Source organism: Ovis aries, chromosome 26, assembly GCF_016772045.2.
Source record: "Ovis aries strain OAR_USU_Benz2616 breed Rambouillet chromosome 26, ARS-UI_Ramb_v3.0, whole genome shotgun sequence".
Lineage (NCBI taxonomy): Eukaryota > Metazoa > Chordata > Mammalia > Artiodactyla > Bovidae > Ovis > Ovis aries.
The window spans coordinates 25,320,104-25,338,867 of record NC_056079.1 but is presented as its reverse complement, the minus strand read 5'-3'; the positions used below and the strand labels follow the sequence as shown (position 1 = coordinate 25,338,867).

At 42.1% G+C, this 18,764-nt stretch overlaps 1 long non-coding RNA gene across 5 annotated transcripts in view; it reads left to right on the top strand.

The window, feature by feature from the left end:
- LOC105605199 (uncharacterized) overlaps positions 1-18,764 on the top strand; it is a 208,338-nt gene continuing 189,574 nt past the window's right edge. For 4 of the 5 annotated variants that reach the window (XR_009598618.1, XR_009598615.1, XR_009598616.1 and 1 more), the window contains exons 1-2: positions 1-410; positions 3,514-3,577. This is a non-coding gene — a long non-coding RNA (uncharacterized LOC105605199). Of the gene's footprint in view, positions 539-3,513; positions 3,578-18,764 lie in introns of all 5 variants that reach the window. The other variant, XR_009598617.1, reaches the window with a different exon arrangement.

Genomic DNA, 18,764 nt, shown 5'->3' with positions numbered 1-18,764 from the left:
AGACCACAAGGCTGTTGTTCAGCAGGAGGGCAGGGCTGAAGGCTCAGCGCCGCTGGCGTGGGCTGTAGGCTCTGAGGCTGCTCAGTCTCCCTGGTTGTGCGGGGCCTTAGCCAGTGTTCACCAGTTGTGCTGGGCTGCTGGCATGACTCTCTGCCTGGATGGATTGTAAGCTGTGCTCCACGCCTCCAGGCATCAGTAGCCAGGCTTCCTGGAGGGGTGAGATCGGGGGCTGTGCTTAGCAGTTGGGCAGAGCTATGAATTTGCTTCCCTGCCCAAGCAGGGCCGTAGAGTGGGGTCCACACTGGTACTGCCCGTTGTCTTGATATCCAAACTGAGCAGAGCTGACGACCAAGCTTCCTGGCCAGGTGGGGCTATTGGCTCAGCTCCGCAGAGAGGCAGACCTCTGGCAGGTATGTCTATTGGGGGCTGCTGCAAGGAAGATCTTAGTCCACTACCACCTTGATGCTGCTTGCTGTAAGCCTCACGCGCTCTTCCATCTGTGGTCAAACTCTGCACATTCCCCAGCGAGCCCCGTGAGGTGAGACCTGAGTGGGCCTTCTGGGATGCATCCTGCAATGTGAGGGTGCTGGGTGTCCACCTTGGGCTCTCTTTTTCCTCTGGAGGAACCGTAGGCCCATGGGGCCCCTCTCAGTGGGGCTCTGTGCTGGCCTTGGGGAAGGTTCCATGCGTTCCAAGTGAAGACACTCCTCCTCCCCTTCTAGTGAGATTCTTCTTGGTCTCTGTGCCTCTCCACCAGGCTCTGAGATTTTCCTAGTGGAGTCTTGTCTCTGGAGAGCTGTAAGTTGGTCTTCTGGCGATGGAGACCAAAGCAAGAAATGACCTATGTCACCATCTTGATTCAGGATGATGAAATGTCTACAGAAAGGAGACTGGTTTACCTTGTTTAACCCAGAGTTTCTCAAGCATATCTTACCAGGAAACTCTCTTTTCACAGAAGCCCTTTTAATATCCATACAATCCACTCTGAGAAATGTTGCTAAGATGATTCCCTAATGTAAGACAGAGCTAGAACCTCATAAAGCCCACTCACTTATGTTTTCCCTATAAAAATTTAATGAATAGTTATAAATGATTCATAGAAAATTTATATTAAAAGGAATAGAGTCTTTATAGAAATATTGTGATAATTTCTCATTACATTAAGACTATTTATTTTCATTACCTTAATTTTGTATTATGTCTTTTAATAATGCATTTGAACTTATATTTCCCTCTAAGGAGAAATATTTAACTGTCACTCACTTATTCAAGGTGTGAAAAGGCCCTGAGCCTTATTCACAGCTCCTGCCTTCTTTTTTTTTTTTTTTAAGCTCCTGCCTTATTCTTGCAACTACCCTCTGCTGCTGGAGTTGAATGTCTTTGCTGCAAATTCTAATGGCAAGAGCAAAAGTTTCTAATCTTATGCTCTGATAATCTTAGGCTGCCAAAGTTTCTGAATATGTTTCGGATGTCTGAGCCTGAGTTTTCTGTTCATACAGCTGCTGTCTGCTTCTTTTAACTTGGCATTCTTTTGCGAGACAGAGATTATTGAGTGCGTGGTGTTTAAATTGGTAGTGGGCTGGGTCCCTCATGATGGGCTCTTTCAGATAGAAGATGCTTGGGCACCCGATCCCTTGTCATACCTGCATCGATGTTACTCCTTAATTTAATTTAATACTCACATCACACAATGGGATACTTCCGGTCCACCTGTTCTCTAGTGCTAATGTCAGCTTGGCTTCTAATCTGACCAATGCTTTGTGCAGACTACTCTTTTTTTTTTCTTTCAATCTTTAGACAGATTATAGACAGATCGGGGAGGGTGGTGGGTGGGAGAAAAGAATGTAGAGGTTATTTGGTTGTTTTGAATAAATTCCCAGGAATATGACACTGTGGGCATGGGTCAGTTCTCCACGGGATCTGACCTGCTTCCTGCAGATGCCTCTGGCCCTGTATTCCCATCTCTAGTCGCACCCCGGGGATCCTCTGTTGTTGTTGTTGCAGCAGCAGGGGGTGCCGTGGAAACCCACTGGGCGTCCACACATTAACAACTTGGAAATGTTGGGGCATTAATACTGATGGGGTGAACTTTGATCATGGACATTGGGAACTGGTAGATAACATTTCTTCTCTCCACTCACAGTTCTAAAACATTTACAAAATGTTGTTTATTTATTATTTATTCTGCTGTGTTGGGTCTTAGTGGTGGCACAGGGGATCTCCATTGTGTCATGAGAACCTTTCGTGACAGGCACATACTCTTTCTAGTTGTAGCACGTGGGCTCAGTGGTTGCTGCGTGCATGCTTAGTTGCTCCATGGAATGTGGGAATCTCAGTACCCCATCCAGGAATAGAACCTGCATCCCCTGCATTACAAGGCAGATTCTTAACCACTGGACCACCAGGGAATTGCTTCTGAAACATGTTTTATATGGCATATCAGACCGTCCTGTAAGACCGAGAAGCCAGTTGTCGATAGTGGAGACCAACTTGATAAAGAATATTTATAATGGCTTCTCCTTCTAGCCTGCTTTGCTGACACTGTCATTCATACCTTTTCCTTGGGATCCTGTATCTCAGTAAAGGACTCACTGGAGTCTTTCTTTCAAACTCTGCTTTCTGGAGCAATCCATGTTAAGACAAGTGACTAAGTTATAACTCCATCTGCTGTATTTCATGAAAATATGGGTTAAAAGAACCATCATTTTATGATTCTGAATTTATTTCTGAAATGTTTAAAGAGGTATAAACATAGGATCAAATTTAATTATACATTTAAAGAAGTGGAACAGCCTTAAAACTGTATCCATCAATTCTTCCTTCCTTGTCTCCTTTTTATGACCATTATGAGGAAATGTTTTTAAGACATTTGGTAAAACACACATTCAGAGAGTGACCGCAGCCTGTGGATCCTGGCATTAGAATCGTTGGTACCATCACAGACATTCTGTCCCAGAACTCTTCTTTTCCTGCCCCACAGCCAGTGGTGATGCCGTTTACTAACCTGCATAAATTATAGACAGATATCAACTTGTGGGTTTCCCAGGTGGCTCAGTGGTAAAGAATCCACCTGCCGATGCAGGAAACATGGGTTTGATTTCTGGGTCAGGAAGATTCCCTGGAGAAGGAAATGGTGATCCACTCCAGTATTCTTGCCTGGAGCATCCCATGGACAGAGGAGCGTGGAGGGCTACAGTCCATGGGGTTGCAAAGAGTCAGACACAGTTGAGTGACTAAACAACAACATATAATGTGTATTCACCTGTCTGGGAATTTACTTTTTATATCCTACAGAAATAAGAATATAAAAAAATAAAATAAAATAAGGGTGAAGGAAAAAATGAGGGAAAAATAATAATGCCCCAGAGCTTATGTAATAACCACAGAGGCATGTCCGTTGTGTGTGTGCATTATAACTGTATGTGTTTCCTAGTTGCCAAAGAAAAAAGATATATATAAAATGAGCAATGATAGTTTCTATGCCTATAAAATAAAAATTTACCTTCTTTCCAGGAGATGCAGAACCTGTGTTGTATCAAGATCTAAGGAAAATTTCTCTGGTGTTTCCACAGAAGAGGTGAGTTTTATATGGCTGATTAATGTGCTCCACGACATACCTGCTCACAGGTAAGGACTTCATAGGACTGTTTCTTTTAGCCTCCTTTGGCGTTGTCTAGGCGGTGCTCTGACAGCCTCATTGACTGGGCAGGCCAAGAGCGTCTCATCCCTGGGACCAACTTCAAATAGGATTTCTCCCACGTGAACATTTGATGAGAATTGAGTCAGCCTGGAGTTTGCTGGGAGTACAGTTGAAGTCTTATTGGATGCCACATCATTTAAATATGTATACCCTAAGATGATAAGCACTTAAACTCTCTAGTACTGCTTCAGGTGTTTGGGTGAAAAATGACTGGTTTGTCTCTGGTGAAAGGGGACCACATTGTCTGGACAGCAGAAAGTCCGTTGACATCTCTCACATTCCCTCTTGGGAATTTCCCCGCTGCTAACATGCTGATTAACTGGGATTTGAATTTTGTTGCATATTACGAATCTCAGTCTTTGTGATGCATCTCTGGGGGTCTGATGTCAAGCAGGTTCACCGCTTGAAGTATTTTCTGCCTTTTTTCAGCGGTTGGTAGGTTCCCGCGATGACGTGCAGGTGGTCAGAGGAGGGGAGCTGCCTGGTGCAAGTCTGTGTTCTATGCAGCCTCCAGGAATGGGTGTCATACAGAGAGTATGGGCACATATTTTGCACACCTGCTTTGGAAATTATTTCCATTTTATCAGGAGTGTCACAGGCATTTTTCACAATGTCTGTTTGAAGGGAGGTGATGTCAGCACCATTTTATAGATAAGGACCTGACAGATACTCATATTGGAGAAGAATTCTGAAGTCAAAACTTCTCATTTGAGGAACATACATTAAAAAAAATTTTTTTTTCCAAGATAGTCTTTTTCCTGAGCTGTGTCTGTGGTTGGAAACCGTTTAAAACTAACTTCAATTTTCTGTAAAGTTTTTCTTGACCTTTATTTTTAAAAAATGAAAATTTTTGGCCATACTGTGTCTCACTGCTGCTCAGGCTGCTCTCTAGCTGCGCTGCTAGGGCTTCGCAGCGCACTGGCTTCTCGTATTTCAAAGCACAGGTTCGCGGGTGTGTGGGCTTCAGTGGTTGCGGCTCCCGGGCTCTAGAGCACAGGCTCAGTAGCTGTGGTGCGTGGGCTTAGTTGCTCTGCAGCATGTGGGATCTCCTGGATCAAGGATTGAACCCATGTCTCCTGCATGGGCAGGTGGGTTCTTTACCACTGAGCCACCAGGGAAGCCCTCCTGACCTCTTCTGATTGAGTAAAAATTTTTATTCCTTCTGGCTTCAGAGGAGCTCTATATAAACATTTGTTTTGGCATGTTTTATTTTATAGTTAATTGCTGTTGTGATTCTTAAGGTTGGGGTCAGTCCTTTATCATCTCTGTAAGCCTGTTGCATTGCATGATATTTGAACATAGACCCTAAAGAGTTCTTTAATATGACCTGCCTCTACTGATCAGTTTCTGGTGCGATATCATTATATGCACAAGATCCCATTGTAGAGACCGATAGTTATTTTTATGATAGGCAATGGAAACCGTTTTGACCTTCTTAACCTTCTAGGAAAGTAAGAAATTTCACTGCTCACATGAGAATGCTAATGAAGTCATATGTTTACAATGGGAAAGATAGGCGATTCCATATTGCCATTCCCGCTCCTGACTGATACCTTAAAAGCAGACACTCAGTTCAGTTCAGTTCAGTTCAGTTGCTCAGTCGTGTCCGACTCTTTGTGACCCCATGAATCGCAGCACACCAGGCCTCCCTGTCCATCACCATCTCCCAGAGTTCATTCAAACTCACGTCCATCTAGTGGGTGATGCCATCCAGCCATCTCATCCTCTGTTGTCCTCTCTTCCTCCTGCCCCTAATCCCTCCCAGCATCAGAGTCTTTTCCAATGAATCAACTCTTCGCATGAGGTGGCCAAAGTACTGGAGCAGATACTAATTAAATGCAAACACCATTTTAAATAGAATTGAATTATTGTGTTGTGACCTAATTGCCTGTGTGTTGACAGTGGAAACTCATAAGTAGCTATAGTGTCTGCAAAGTAGCCCTGCGCAGACAAGCAGTATTCCAGCTATCAGCTGGCCTTTGTCAAACAGTAAAGGTGATGTCTATTGAAGACTAAAGCCATATCCCATCTTTGATCTAGAGGAGCTAGTCCATCTCCTGGCTCCCCTACCTACTGAGTAGGATAATATAGGGCTCTAAGTACCTGAGAGTTAATGGTAGGCTTAGTAGAAAAGAATGGTTGTGATCTTTCAGGCTGAGAAATTTGGGTGGATTAAGTGGTTAGTCATTGTTGGAAAAGGTAAGATTGAAGGGAGAAAAGCAGTTTCAGTAAAGGAAGATGGAAAAAGGCGATTGAACCTTGACTGAACCAACTCTTAGCCTGTTAGCTTGAGGGCTGAAAACTGCTGGAAAAAACCTAAGAGATTCTCAAAAACAGGGGCATGTGTTACTCTTCTTTGTATCCCTGAGATTAAACAGAGATTATCAAGCAGATGGTAGACACTGTGAAAGGCATAGGAAATGGCACAGTGGAAAGCCGTGGGCTTTGGGATCGAACAGATTCATGTGCAGATTTTGATTCTACCACTTTTCACCTGTGTGTCCTTGGGAAAACTACTTAACCTATCTGGTCTTCAGTTACTTTGTATTATAGAAATGGAGATAGTACATGTTGCATAGATTTTTGTGAAGATTAAGTGAGGTCTTGTCAGAATGTGCCAACATAGAAAAATTGCCCAAGAAATGATAGTGTATTTGATGAGTAAATTTTTGATGACTACATAGAGATCAATGTCTCTTTTTCCTTATATGAAATACGTTCTTTTATAATCTTTTTTTGTGAAGGATAAAATAATAATAAAGATTTCTACACAGGATCTAGGATAGCTGAAGCAAAACTAAAGAAAAATACTGTGGGAGGAATCACTCTATCTGATTTTAACACATATTAAATATCTACTGTAGAATCCAGAGTTAGACCCATACAAATATGCCCAACTAATTTTTAACTGTTTTTTGAATGTTTAAATTGTGGTAAAAAACATAAAATTTATCATCTTAACCATTTTTAAGTAAACAGTTCAGTAATGTTAAGTATATTCATATTGTGCAAAGATCTTCAAAACTTTTCCTCCCCAACTGATTTTTGACAAAAGTGCAAAAACAATTCAATAGAGGAAGGTTAATTGTTTCAGTGAATTGTATTGGAGCAGTTGGACATTCATAGGCAGAAAACCGAACTCAACCTTACACTTTATACAAATACTAATTAACAGTGGATCATGGGCTTAAATGTAAAATGTTAAACTATAAAAGTTTCAGTTAAAAAAAAAAAAAGACTGGGTGAGGATTTCATAGATTTGGCTCCAAAAGCATAATCCATAAAAGGAAAAATGGATAAATTGACTTCATAAGAGTTAAAGACTTTGCAAAGGACCTCATGATGAGGACAAAGAGCTGGAGGCTGGGAGAAAATATCTGCAAATCAGATATGTCACATAAGACTAGTGTTGAAGATATGTAAAGACTGTTAAAGGCCAATAGTGAAAAAACACAATCCAATAGAAATGGGCAAAAGACATGAACAGACATCTCACTGAAGAGTCTATACACACAGCAAATAAACACAAGGAATATGTTTGGCATCAGCAGCCATTAGGAAATGCAAATTAAAACCACAAAAAGATATTTCTACACACTTATCAGGATGGCAAAATAAAGCAACTTAGCATGCACACATTTTGGCAGGGGCTTAAAAATAAAAAAGCAAATGAGTTTCAGAGATGCAGTGTTTGAGAAGACTAAGGAATTTGCAGTCGAGCTGGGAAGAAATCTGCAGCTTCCAGGGCAGCATTGGCCAGTAGTTTTCCCTGAAGCTGAATATGTTCTGTATCTGTGCTGCCCAGTCTCGTGGTCACAGTTCACCTGCAGGTAGTGAACACTTGATATGCAGATCATGTGACTGAATTTTACATTTTATCTAATTTTGAGGAATTAAAAAAAAATCATTTGACTGCACCCCACAGCATGTGGGATCTTAGTTGCCCACCTCAGGATCCAATTCACACCCCTTTCACTGGAAGCATGGAGTCTGACCACTGGATCACCAGGGAAGCCGCTGAGTAATTAGAATTTAATTTACATAGTGCATGTGGCTAGTGCTGCTGTACTGGACAGTGTGGAGAAGTGGTGCGTTCAGGAAGTAGGAGGAAGCATTTCGAGCATAGGCAGCTCAAGGAGGTCAACCCGAACCATGTTTTCTTACTGAAACATGGCAAGTTTAGATCAGATCAAAGTTTTTGGTTGGAATCTTGGAAGTCACTAAGTTAGATGGCTTCAAAGAAAAACTTGGAATTGTTATGGAGAGGTAGACTCAAAAGACATTACTTTCCCCACTACTTAGGGCAGTGACTTTACACTGGGGTTGTGCATAATGGTGACCCATGGAGGAGAACTGAAAGACATAATGTGAATACAAAATTATATGTAGCAGTATTGACCAGAATGGAATATCATGTAACTTTGCATCCCCCAGTTGATACATCACACATGCCTTGAGATCCTTTAGTCCTACAGGGGTAAACAGTAATGCGTGGAAGGATATCTGCTCTGCTGGTAACCTGAATCTGGATGTCCAGTGGCTCTTGCCCTAACCATGGGATGCCGAACCCTTTCTGGGTCTTGATAAGAGGGTCAGACTAATGATTTTAAGATTCTAATTCTCAGGTTTTACTTATTTTTTATTTTTGTTTATTTAGCAGGCACACTTTAATCCATCAAATGTGAGAATAATCTACGTTTTTTAGATGCAAAGACTCTCCTCCCCAGCCCTTGTGAGTGTGCTAAGTTGCTTCAGTCGTGTCCGACTCTTTGCAACCCCATGGTTGCATGTCCATGAGATTCTCCAGGCAAGAATACTGGAGTGGGTTGCCATGCCCTCCTCCAGGGGATCTTCCCCACCTACGGATTGAACCTGTGTCCTTACATCTCCTGCATTGGCAGGTGGGTTCTTTACTGCTGCCTGGGAAGCCCCCTCCCCAGCATACCCCATCTCAAAATGGTGAAAGTAGAGTGCTGAACTGTTATTCAGAAAGTCATAAGGGAAATCCCATCTGGGGTCTGATCTGAATTGTGATACCATGAATGCAATATTTGAATCTTATTTTTGGGGGGGTGGGGGCATGCAGTATATCTTGCGTGATCTCAGTTCCCTGACCCAGGGATTGAACCCAGCCCACAGCAGTGAAAGTGCTGAATCTTAACCACTAGACCACTGCTGCCGCTAAGTCGCTTCAGTCGTGTCTCACTCTGTGCGACCCCATAGATAGCAGCCCACTAGGCTCTTCTGTCCCTGGGATTCTCCAGGCAAGAACACTGGAGTGGGTTGCCATTTCCTTCTCCAGTGCATGAAAATGAAAAGTGAAAGTAAAGTCGCTCAGTTGTGCCCAACTCTTAGCGACCCCATGGACTGCAGCCTACCAGGCTCCTCCGTCCATGGGATTTTCCAGGCAAGAGTACTAGGGTGGGGTGCCATTGCCTTCTCCAACTAGACCACTAGGGAGCTCCCAATATTTGATATTTAAAAGAATAAGAAAAACCAGACTTTATCCAAGAATGATCTATTGCAGAAGATGAATTTTTTCTTGAGTGCCTTTGAAGGTCATGGCTTCACCAAGATGTGTTAAGCTTAATAAATAGTTGGCATCTATGGGGGCACTTTCAGGTTTCTTAGGGTAAGAAACTGCTTCTGCTGGTAACCTGAATCTGAATGTCAAGTGACTCTCACCCTAACCATGGCATGCCTTCACAGTAGCTCCAAAAGTGCTCTCAGTGTCCCTGTGACTCAAAAGAACCAGGAGACAATTTCTGCTGGCTTCTGGGGTGAGACTTCGGGGATTTGGTTTGCAAAGGAGAATGCTTTCAAAAGAGATCGTGTACGTTAAGCCTCTTTTTCCCAGGGACCCAGAGCACTTAATTGTCAGTTTCCTGTGAAGGACACATGGGGGAACTGAGGCTTTTCTTCTCATGGTGCACGGAGGTCCCTAACTCGCAAACTGACTGGTACAACCTCCCTCTGTTCTCTCTGCTAATTAGACTTCCTCCTTTGGGTTAGCGGTCTGGGCATTTAACGGATGAAATGGTGAGCAGCTGGAGAAGGCTGAACTCTTTGATGGAATTAAGTCCCAGAGATCCCCAAGGAGAGGTTTGGTGAGGGAGCCCTTGGTTGTTAGTCAGGAGGTAGGCAGACTGCAGTTGGAAATTTTCACGGCTAAAAATCTTTACTCAATGGGAAGCTGTAAGCACAACCCGTCCTAGATAAACACAGAGCAGGGGACAAGCTGATCTCCCCTGCACTGCTTGGTCTGTGTGTTCACCTTGAGCTGGCTGGGTGAGTTTGGCTTGTCCAAGAGCTGAGTGTATGGACAATTGAGGGTCTTGGAACAGTTGACTTTGTGTGCATTTAATATCATGTATAATTTCATTTAGAATTTGGGATTTTATTTTAGATTCTCAAGACAATTCATAGAGTCAATATAACATGGTAGATCAAACTTTTTACCCAGTTTAAATGTTCCCCTCACGAAAATGGGTACTTTCAGTAAAGGGAGTTGACTACGCAGATTAGCAAAAGACACCTGGGACTTGATGTTATGTTTCTAGCTGGTTTTTGTTTTTTTTTTTTTTTCTTCTTTTTCTCTGAGTTAAAGGGAACCTAAACTGATGTCCTGGTCAGCTGAGACACCTGCTGCGTTGTCATTTTCTGTCTTGGACTTTGATATTCTCTTTCTTTTGGCTCTTAGTGTGTGTGTGTTTGTGTGTGTGAATGTTTTTGTGGGAGACAGAACCTGAGAGGAAGTCTCTCTGAGTTTTTCTCCCTTTGAGTTCACCGGTTTGTATCTTTTGATCTATTAATTTCTTTGGGCTAGTTTCTTTCTTGGCCAGTGTATTACCCCTGTTCAGTACTTAATCATTACACCATGCGGGGACTAAAGCAATGTAATGAAGGGGTCCAATGGAGAAGGCAATGGTACCCCACTCCAGTACTCTTGCCTGGAAGATCCCATGGACGGAGGAACCTAGTGGGCTGCAGTCCATGGGGTCGCTAGGAGTTGGACACAACTGAGCGACTTCATTTTCACTTTTCACTTTCATGCATTGGAGAAGGAAATGGCAACCCACTCCAGTGTTCTTGCCTGGAGAATCCCAGGGATGGGAGAGCCTGGTGAGCTGCCCTTTATGGGGTCACACAGAGTCGGACATGACTGAAGTGACTTAGCATTAGCTGATATAATGGTGTAGAAACCTTTTTGATTTGACTTGCTTCCTTGGTGGCTCAGACGATAAAGAATCTGCCTGTAGTGCAGGAGACCTAAGTTTGATCCCTGGATCAGGAATATCCCCTGGAGAAGGGCATGACAACCCATTCCAGTATTCTTGCCTGGAGAATCGCATGGACAGAGGAGACTGGCGGCTACAGTCCATGGGGTTTCCAAGAGTCGGACACGACTGAACAACCAAAACTTTCATGAAGCCACTTTAGAGATTATGAACAAAATGTAGATTATTGCTTTGAGATACCCTCTACTTGGGTCCTAACAATGAATTTTTATGCTAAAAACATCACCAATGAGGAACCATTATGAATTGCAAGGAGATCCAAACAGTCCATTCTAAAGGACATCAGCCCTGGGTGTTCTTTGGAAGGAATGATGCTAAAGCTGAAACTCCAGTACTTTGGCCACCTCATGCAAAGAGTTGACTCATTGGAAAAGACTCTGATGCTGGGAGGGATTGGGGGCAGGAGGAAGAGGGGACGACAGAGGATGAGATGGCTGGATGGCATCACCGACTCAATGGATGTGAGTTTGAGTGAACTCCGGGAGATGGTGATGGACAGGGAGGCCTGGTGTGCTGCGATTCATGGGGTCACAAAGAGTCGGACACGACTGAGCGACTGAAGTGAACTGAACTGAACACGTTTTCCACTGATTATTTTTTTATGTTACCATCATGCATTCTTCACTGTGTGATTGGAATAAATCTTTGTGAATGTAGAGACCCCTTATCCAGCTCAAGTCATTAATTCTTATTATTGTGGACCTTCTTCATTAATTACCTATTTAAGAAGTGAATTTTCTCATGTCCATTTATAATCTTACAGAGAACTGTAGAAGAAGTTTTAGGAAAATTTGTTCAGTTGTTTGGGAGCTTTTCAAATGCAAAAGCAAAAAAGTATTTGTCAGCCATTCAAAAAATTATTCAAATCATCTGTTGTACTCAGAAACCTTGAAAATAGATCAATTTACATATGACATTTATTATAGCTATTTATAGTTTGATTTACAAAATATGCTCAGCATGCAAACTTGCTAGATGCATACTAAAAGAATGAATGCTTGAAGGAATTTTTAGCTAAAGTTTAACTGAACTCCTGCTCAGCTAGGCTTGGTGGAAATGTGTGTTCTTGACTTGCATATGTTTTGTCTCAAAAAAAGATAATGAATATGCCTTTACTAAAAGAAAGTATTATATATTGTAGCATTTAAATGGGGGTTTTTACCTTGCATTCTATTACTTCTCTCATTAAATTCTAGAGTAAGTAATGCCATGTACTGCAGAAAATACAAAGGAAAGGTAAGACATGATCTCTTCTTCTGGAATCCTGCAGTTCAGTTAGGGAGATATGGCTAGCGTGTATGACACTATCATCACTGTCAGCAAGACAGTGTATAATAAGATGGAACATTGTGAGGTATGGATTGAAATTACCAGAGAACTTCAGAGAAGGGGGAGAAGAATGTGGGTTGAAATGATCAGAGAAAAAGAATTAGTGTACCAGTTGGGCCAACTTGGACAACTTAGCATTCAAGCTTCCTAGATTCATCTGAGTCTTCAAAAAATAAAATCCATTCCATTTTCTCTTGGTTGAGTGAATCCCTTCCTGGAACTCTTTCAAGGTGTATGTTAGTCCTTCTTTATTGAATCCTCTGTCTCTTAACCTTGCCTAGTATTTTCATCTCTTTCTGTCTCTTTGAGATTCGTGTTGAGCAATTTCCTCAGATCGATCTTGGCACTAGTCCTCTTTTCCTGTGTTGACTCTGCTCTTTAATGCATTTGCTAAATTTTATAATTTCAGTCTCTCTTTCTATATATATACATATAAATATATATATATAAAGTTCCTAGAAATATTGCTTTCTTATTTTGATGCCTTCTCTCTGAGCTTTTTCTTTGCTGATTTTAATTTTTGAACAATATTCTGTTCTTACACTTTTCCCATATCTTCTTTTATGTTCTTAATCATTTGAAACATAGTTATTTTTTAGCTTATTCAGATTATCTGTATTTATAGATCAAGGATCTAATCCTGCATTTTATTGTGATAGTGCATAGATTCGTAGTGGATTTATGAAATATTGCTCATCATAAATCCACTACGAATCTAAATCATGTGTTTGGAGAAGGCAATGGCACCCCACTCCTGTACTCTTGTCTGGAAAATCCCATGGACAGAGGAGCCTGGTAGGCTGCAGTCCATGGGGTCGATAAGAGTCGGACATGACTGAGTGACTTCACTTTCACTTTTCACTTTCATGCATTGGAGAAGGAAATGGCAACCCACTCCAGTGTTCTTGCCTGGAAAATCCCAGGGACGGCAGAGCCTGGTGGGCTGCCGTCTGTGGGGTCGCACAGAGTTGGACACAACTGAAGCGACTTAGCAGCAGCAGCAGCTCATGTGTTTATAATTATTGAGCTTGAAGTTAATCTTCAGTGGTACTTTATCTGTGGGCTATGTGGCCAGGATTGAGAACATAGCCTTTCAGAGTTGGTTTGCATTAGCATTCCAGGGGCTTAACAACCTGAGACAAATTTTTATGTTGATATCTTGGATTGAGGGTTAGCACGTCATGTACTAGTATAAACTCAAACCAAAAAATTTGGGTGTTGCCCGGACTCAGATATATGCATTCTTAGGAGAGAATATTTTTTCCACTGAAGATTAGGCTTGAAATAGACCACTTTTTTTTTGATCTACATGCCTCTGGTTAGTTTGTTTTTTCCTTAATCCACTTTTCATGAAAGTGAGTCTTTAAAAGGTCCCAGCTTAAATCAGAAGCCTGAATTCTAATTCCAACACAGACAAAAAAATTAACACCCTTAGAGTACCCCCCAAACAGTAATGTCCCCTTCCTTCCTTTGTACCTTGCCATGTGATACCAATTAGAAGGCTTACCTCTCTGGTTTTTAGCTGCTTCTTATTTCTGGCATTTGAGAATTTTAATTTCTTGCAAATTCACCTATACTTTTAAAGAGTGCTTGCTGTATTTTATCCAGCATCTTTAGGTTATACTATAGAAGAAGAATTTTCAGGACTCTTTTCCCCGCTTTTGTCAGAACCGGAGGTCCTTTTAGTCGTTCAGTCATGTCCAGCTCTTTGTGACCCCATGGACTGTTGTTTGCTGAGCTTCTCTGGCTATGGAATTCTCCAGGCAAGAATACTAGAGAGGGTAGCCATTTCCTTCTCCAGGGGATCTTCCTGACCCAGGGATTGAACCTGGGTCTCCTGCATTTCAAGCAGGTTCTTTACCGTCTGAGTCACATATTCCAAACCTTATTCTCGTGAGCTTCATGACTGCAATTACCCTTTTGCTTGCCAAAGTTATCAATCAGTCTCTCTTTTGGGGGCAGCTTCTTGTCTGCCTAAAATAAGCATAGATTTCCATTTTGAAAAGGTTTCCACTTGATGGATATTTCTGTCTTTCTTGAGCTTTGTTCTAAGATGCAGTTAAAATACTCAGAAACAGTTTGATCCTTTCCAATATTGGCTTTATTCCTCATGCTGTGGGCTTCCTTGATGATTCAGATGGTAAAGAATCTGCCTGCAATGCAGGAGACCTGGGTTTGATCCCTGGGTTGGGAAGATCCTCTGGAGAAGGGAAAGGCTACCCACTCTAGGATTTTTACCTGGAGAATTCCATGGACAGAGGAGCCTGGAGGGCTACAGTCCATGGGGTTGCAAAGAGTCAGACACGACTGAGCACCTAACACTGTCCCTTTTCACTTCCCGATGTCGTACAATATATCCAGGATTTGTAGAGTATTCATATAGGTTGTAAAGTGCTGGGTCCAAAATCTCAAATCTGAGACAAAATAGTGAAAAAAGACACGGCTTTGAGAATTTAATGACTCCGGAAGTCTAGATGTACTTTTTCTTAAGTTCTGAATGTTCAGTATCTCTGAGCATTTGGATAGAATTGCATTGCCTCCCTCATTGGAATGAGGTCTCTTTATTATCTGAGTTCCTATCCTGTTTATTCAGACTGATTTTCTACAAGGGAGACATGGCCACACATGTTTTTGTTATGGCTACTGTCATTGCTTCCTTAGGACAGTGGCCAAAGAGATGAAGTAACTGAGTTGACTGGGCTGGAGCCAGTGACATGTCCATTCAACCCATGTTCTTCTGTTCATTCTGCCTGTCAGTGACTCAACAAAGAGCTACTGAACCCCTGCCATGGGCCAGGAATTGTATTAGCAGTGGGAACGTAAAGATGAATGAGATATGAACCATGGGACACCTGAAGGGTAGCTGGGACTCTGCACACTGGAGTCCCAGAATGGGGTCATTGGCCAACCCAGCACTCAGACTCTGTTGAAGAGCAGTGTTCTGTGCTGGAATTCGGGTCAGAGAGAATCTTCACCAAGTAGACTGCGTTCTCAGGGAAACTGTGGAAGCCAGAAGCAATTGCAGGATGTCCCTGGTGGTCCAGTGACTATGACTGCATGCTTCCAGTACAGGAAGCCTGGGTCAGTGCCTACTTGGGGAACTAGGTATGTGGGGACTAAGATCCCATATGTCACATGGTTTTGGTTTTAATCAGGGCAGTATGATGCATGGATCTGCTTTGAAACTCAGAAAATGAGTGTAAGCCCTGAGGTTTTATTTAGAAACTTCATGGCCGCAGGGAAGTTACTGAACCTTTAATCCCTTCATCCACAAAATGGAAGTACTAATACACGGGTAAGGATTACTATAAGAATTAAATGAGTGTTCTTATAAAGTATTTAGCATGGTGTGTAATATATAGTGTAAATTCAATAGATGTTTGGTCCATTTCTCTCTACACATCCCAAAACAAGACAAAACCAAACAAACCAAGCACTGAGGCATGAAAAACAGCCATGAATCCTCCATACCATCTCACAGTATCCACACAAGTAATTATACGGATGAAATCAACTCTTTCTTGGCTAGGATTGCTGCCCAGTCGTGTGGCTATTAGCAGAAATAAGGTACCTGCCATTGTTTCCACTGTAAAAGACATCTTGATTGTGGTGCCCTGTGAGTTTTCTGATTAAATAAGTCCAAATTATCATGTTCGTTAAAATGCTCCTCTATTATCATGGGTAGAAGATTATCATGGGAAGAAGATTTGAATCAAATATAACATAGCAGAGGTTTTCTAATTATGACTGTTTTCTGAAAGTATGACACAATGAACTAAGTTCAGAGTCCTGGTTGTGTTCAAGAAGTTGGGATCCCATTTGTCCAAAATGGAACAGAGAGTTCATCCAAATTATGTTCCAACTGTGATGTTTCTTAGATGGATGATTTGGCATTTATTAGATCCAAAGGAGGGAAGTCTAGCTATCTTTTGAAAAGGTCTTTCCGTTAAGTGAAAAGTATTCGAGGGAGCCAATTTTTAGCCAGTGGGTAATGCTTTTGGAATGCTTGTGAAGACTCTAGGCTGTCGTCTTTGACATGTGTGAACTTGGTGAGAAAAAACATTTCTTCAAGTGTTTTATAAAATTTCTGATGTTTCAGTAACTTAACCATGGCTAAACATTTTTTATTTTGCCCCTGATTTATTTCACTTCTGGGTTCACCCAGAAGGCAGGGAATGAGATGCTTTGGTTCTCCAGAAAATATCTACAGTATAAAGAATCAGGAGAGAATAGTGGAAAGAGAATTGCACTTGGAATTGGGAGCTTTAAAATTATGTCCTGGCTCAATCTTTGGCAAGTCACTTAATATGATACCTCACCTGTAAGTATTATGTTGTTTAGTTGCTAAGTTGTGTCTGGCTCTTTTGTGATCCCAGGGACTATAGCCCACCAGGCTCCTCTGTCCATGGGATTCTCCAGACAAGAATAGTGGAGTGGGTTGTCATTTCCTTCTCCAGGGATCTTCCCAACCCAGGGGTCGAAACCGAGTCTCTTGCATTGGCCGGTGGGTTCTTTACCACTGAGCCACCAGGGAAGCCCCTATATTACCTACTTGGAAATAACAATGAAAATTGCCCTTCTGTCTTACCCAACAGGATCATTGTGGGATCAGGGTTCTGAGAATCAGGGTTTCCTTCCTTCCCCCAGCAGCATTAGTGTTTCCAGAAGAGTCTGGAAAATGGGTGAGACCTTGTGCTTGTACCACTGCAGCCACAGATACTCACGATGAGACATTGGCACCCCCAAGGGGACTCACTCAAGTTTCCTGTCTTGCCTCCAGTATTTCTCAAGAGTAGCTGGTAAAGCCTCATGAGAAGGAACTGGTAAGGGGGCCAGATTCTGCTTGTGCATGGGGTTCCCAGGGATTCCACACTGCTTCATTAACCCTCATTTGACCTTTACAAATTTGTTAAAATTTGAGCCATTTTCTTTTTATCCACTTGCGGCTGCCACTTCCTTTCGGGCTCTGCCAAGAGGGAAGTAGTTTGTATCTTCCATCCCTCCTTGGAGGGGTTCAGTACTCATTGGAATTGAGTTCACTTGAATGCTTTGTGCTCTCAGCTCTCTGATGGGCTCAAGAGTAGTTATAATTTTATAGATTACTTTGCATTTTCTCATTGTTAGGGTGGCATCAGTAGTCCCTTGTGGCTTTCTATATCCTAAGTGGACATGGAAGAGTTTAGTAAACTTTAGTGAAGGAACTGTTTATAGGAATGCATATAGCATCCAGGCATACCTCAGAGATATTGTGGGTTTGGTTCCAGACCACTGCAATAAAACAAGTATACCAATAAAATGAGTTGTGTGAATGTTTTGGTTTCCTAGTGCATATAAAAGTTACCTTTGTATTATATTGTGGTCTACTCAGTGGGCAGTAGTAGCATTACATCTAAAAAAGTATACATACCTTGATTTAAAAATACAAAACAAGGTAAACAAAAAGTATTTATTGTATAGCAGGGAAGTATATTCAGTATCTTGTAATAACCTGTAATGGAAAAGAATCTGAAAAAAACTATTAATTGAATCACTATGCTGTACACTTCCCTGGTGGCTCAGACAGTAAAGTGTCTGTCTACCATGCGGGAGACCTGGGTTTGAGCCCTGGGTTGGGAAGATCCCCTGGAGAAGGAAATGGCAATCCACTCCAGTACTATTGCCTGGAAAATCCCATGGACAGAGGAGCCTGGTAGGCTACAGTCTATGGGGTCGCAGAGAGTCGGACACGATGACTGAGCGACTTCACTTTCACATCTAAAATTAAACGAGTGTTGTAAATCAACTATGTGTCTGTGCTAAGTCGCTTCAGTTGTGTCTGAGTCTTTGTGACCCCATGGACTGTAGCCCACCAGGCTCCTCTGTCCATGGGGTTCTCTAGGCAAAAATACTGGAGGAGTTTGCCATGCCCTCCTCCAGGGGATCTTCCTGACCCAGGGATTGAGCCTGAGTTTCCTGTGTCTCCTGCATTACAGGCGGATTCTTTTCCGCTGAGCCACCAGGGTAGCCCATATTTCAATAAAAAACAAAACTATGATATTAAAAAGATCACCAACCGCAGATCACCATAACAAATTTAATAATAAAGTAAATAAAGTTTGAAATATTGTGAGAATTACCAAAATGTAACACAGAGGCAGAATGTGAGCAAACACTGCTGAAAAATAGCAGCAATGGACGTCTCAATGCAGGGTTGCCACAAACTTTCAATCTATAACATCCACTCAATAAAGGGAAATGCAGTACAACAAGGTCTGCCTGTATACGAAAAAAGTGATAATACAGCACCTGTATGCGAAAACACCAGTGACAATACAGCACCTACACACGAAAACACAAGATTATAACATAGCACCTGTACACAGAGACACTAGTGATAATACCAACCCCGGGGCTGGTAATTGCCAAGCACTGTTGCCACTTTGTTATGGGTTAACTGT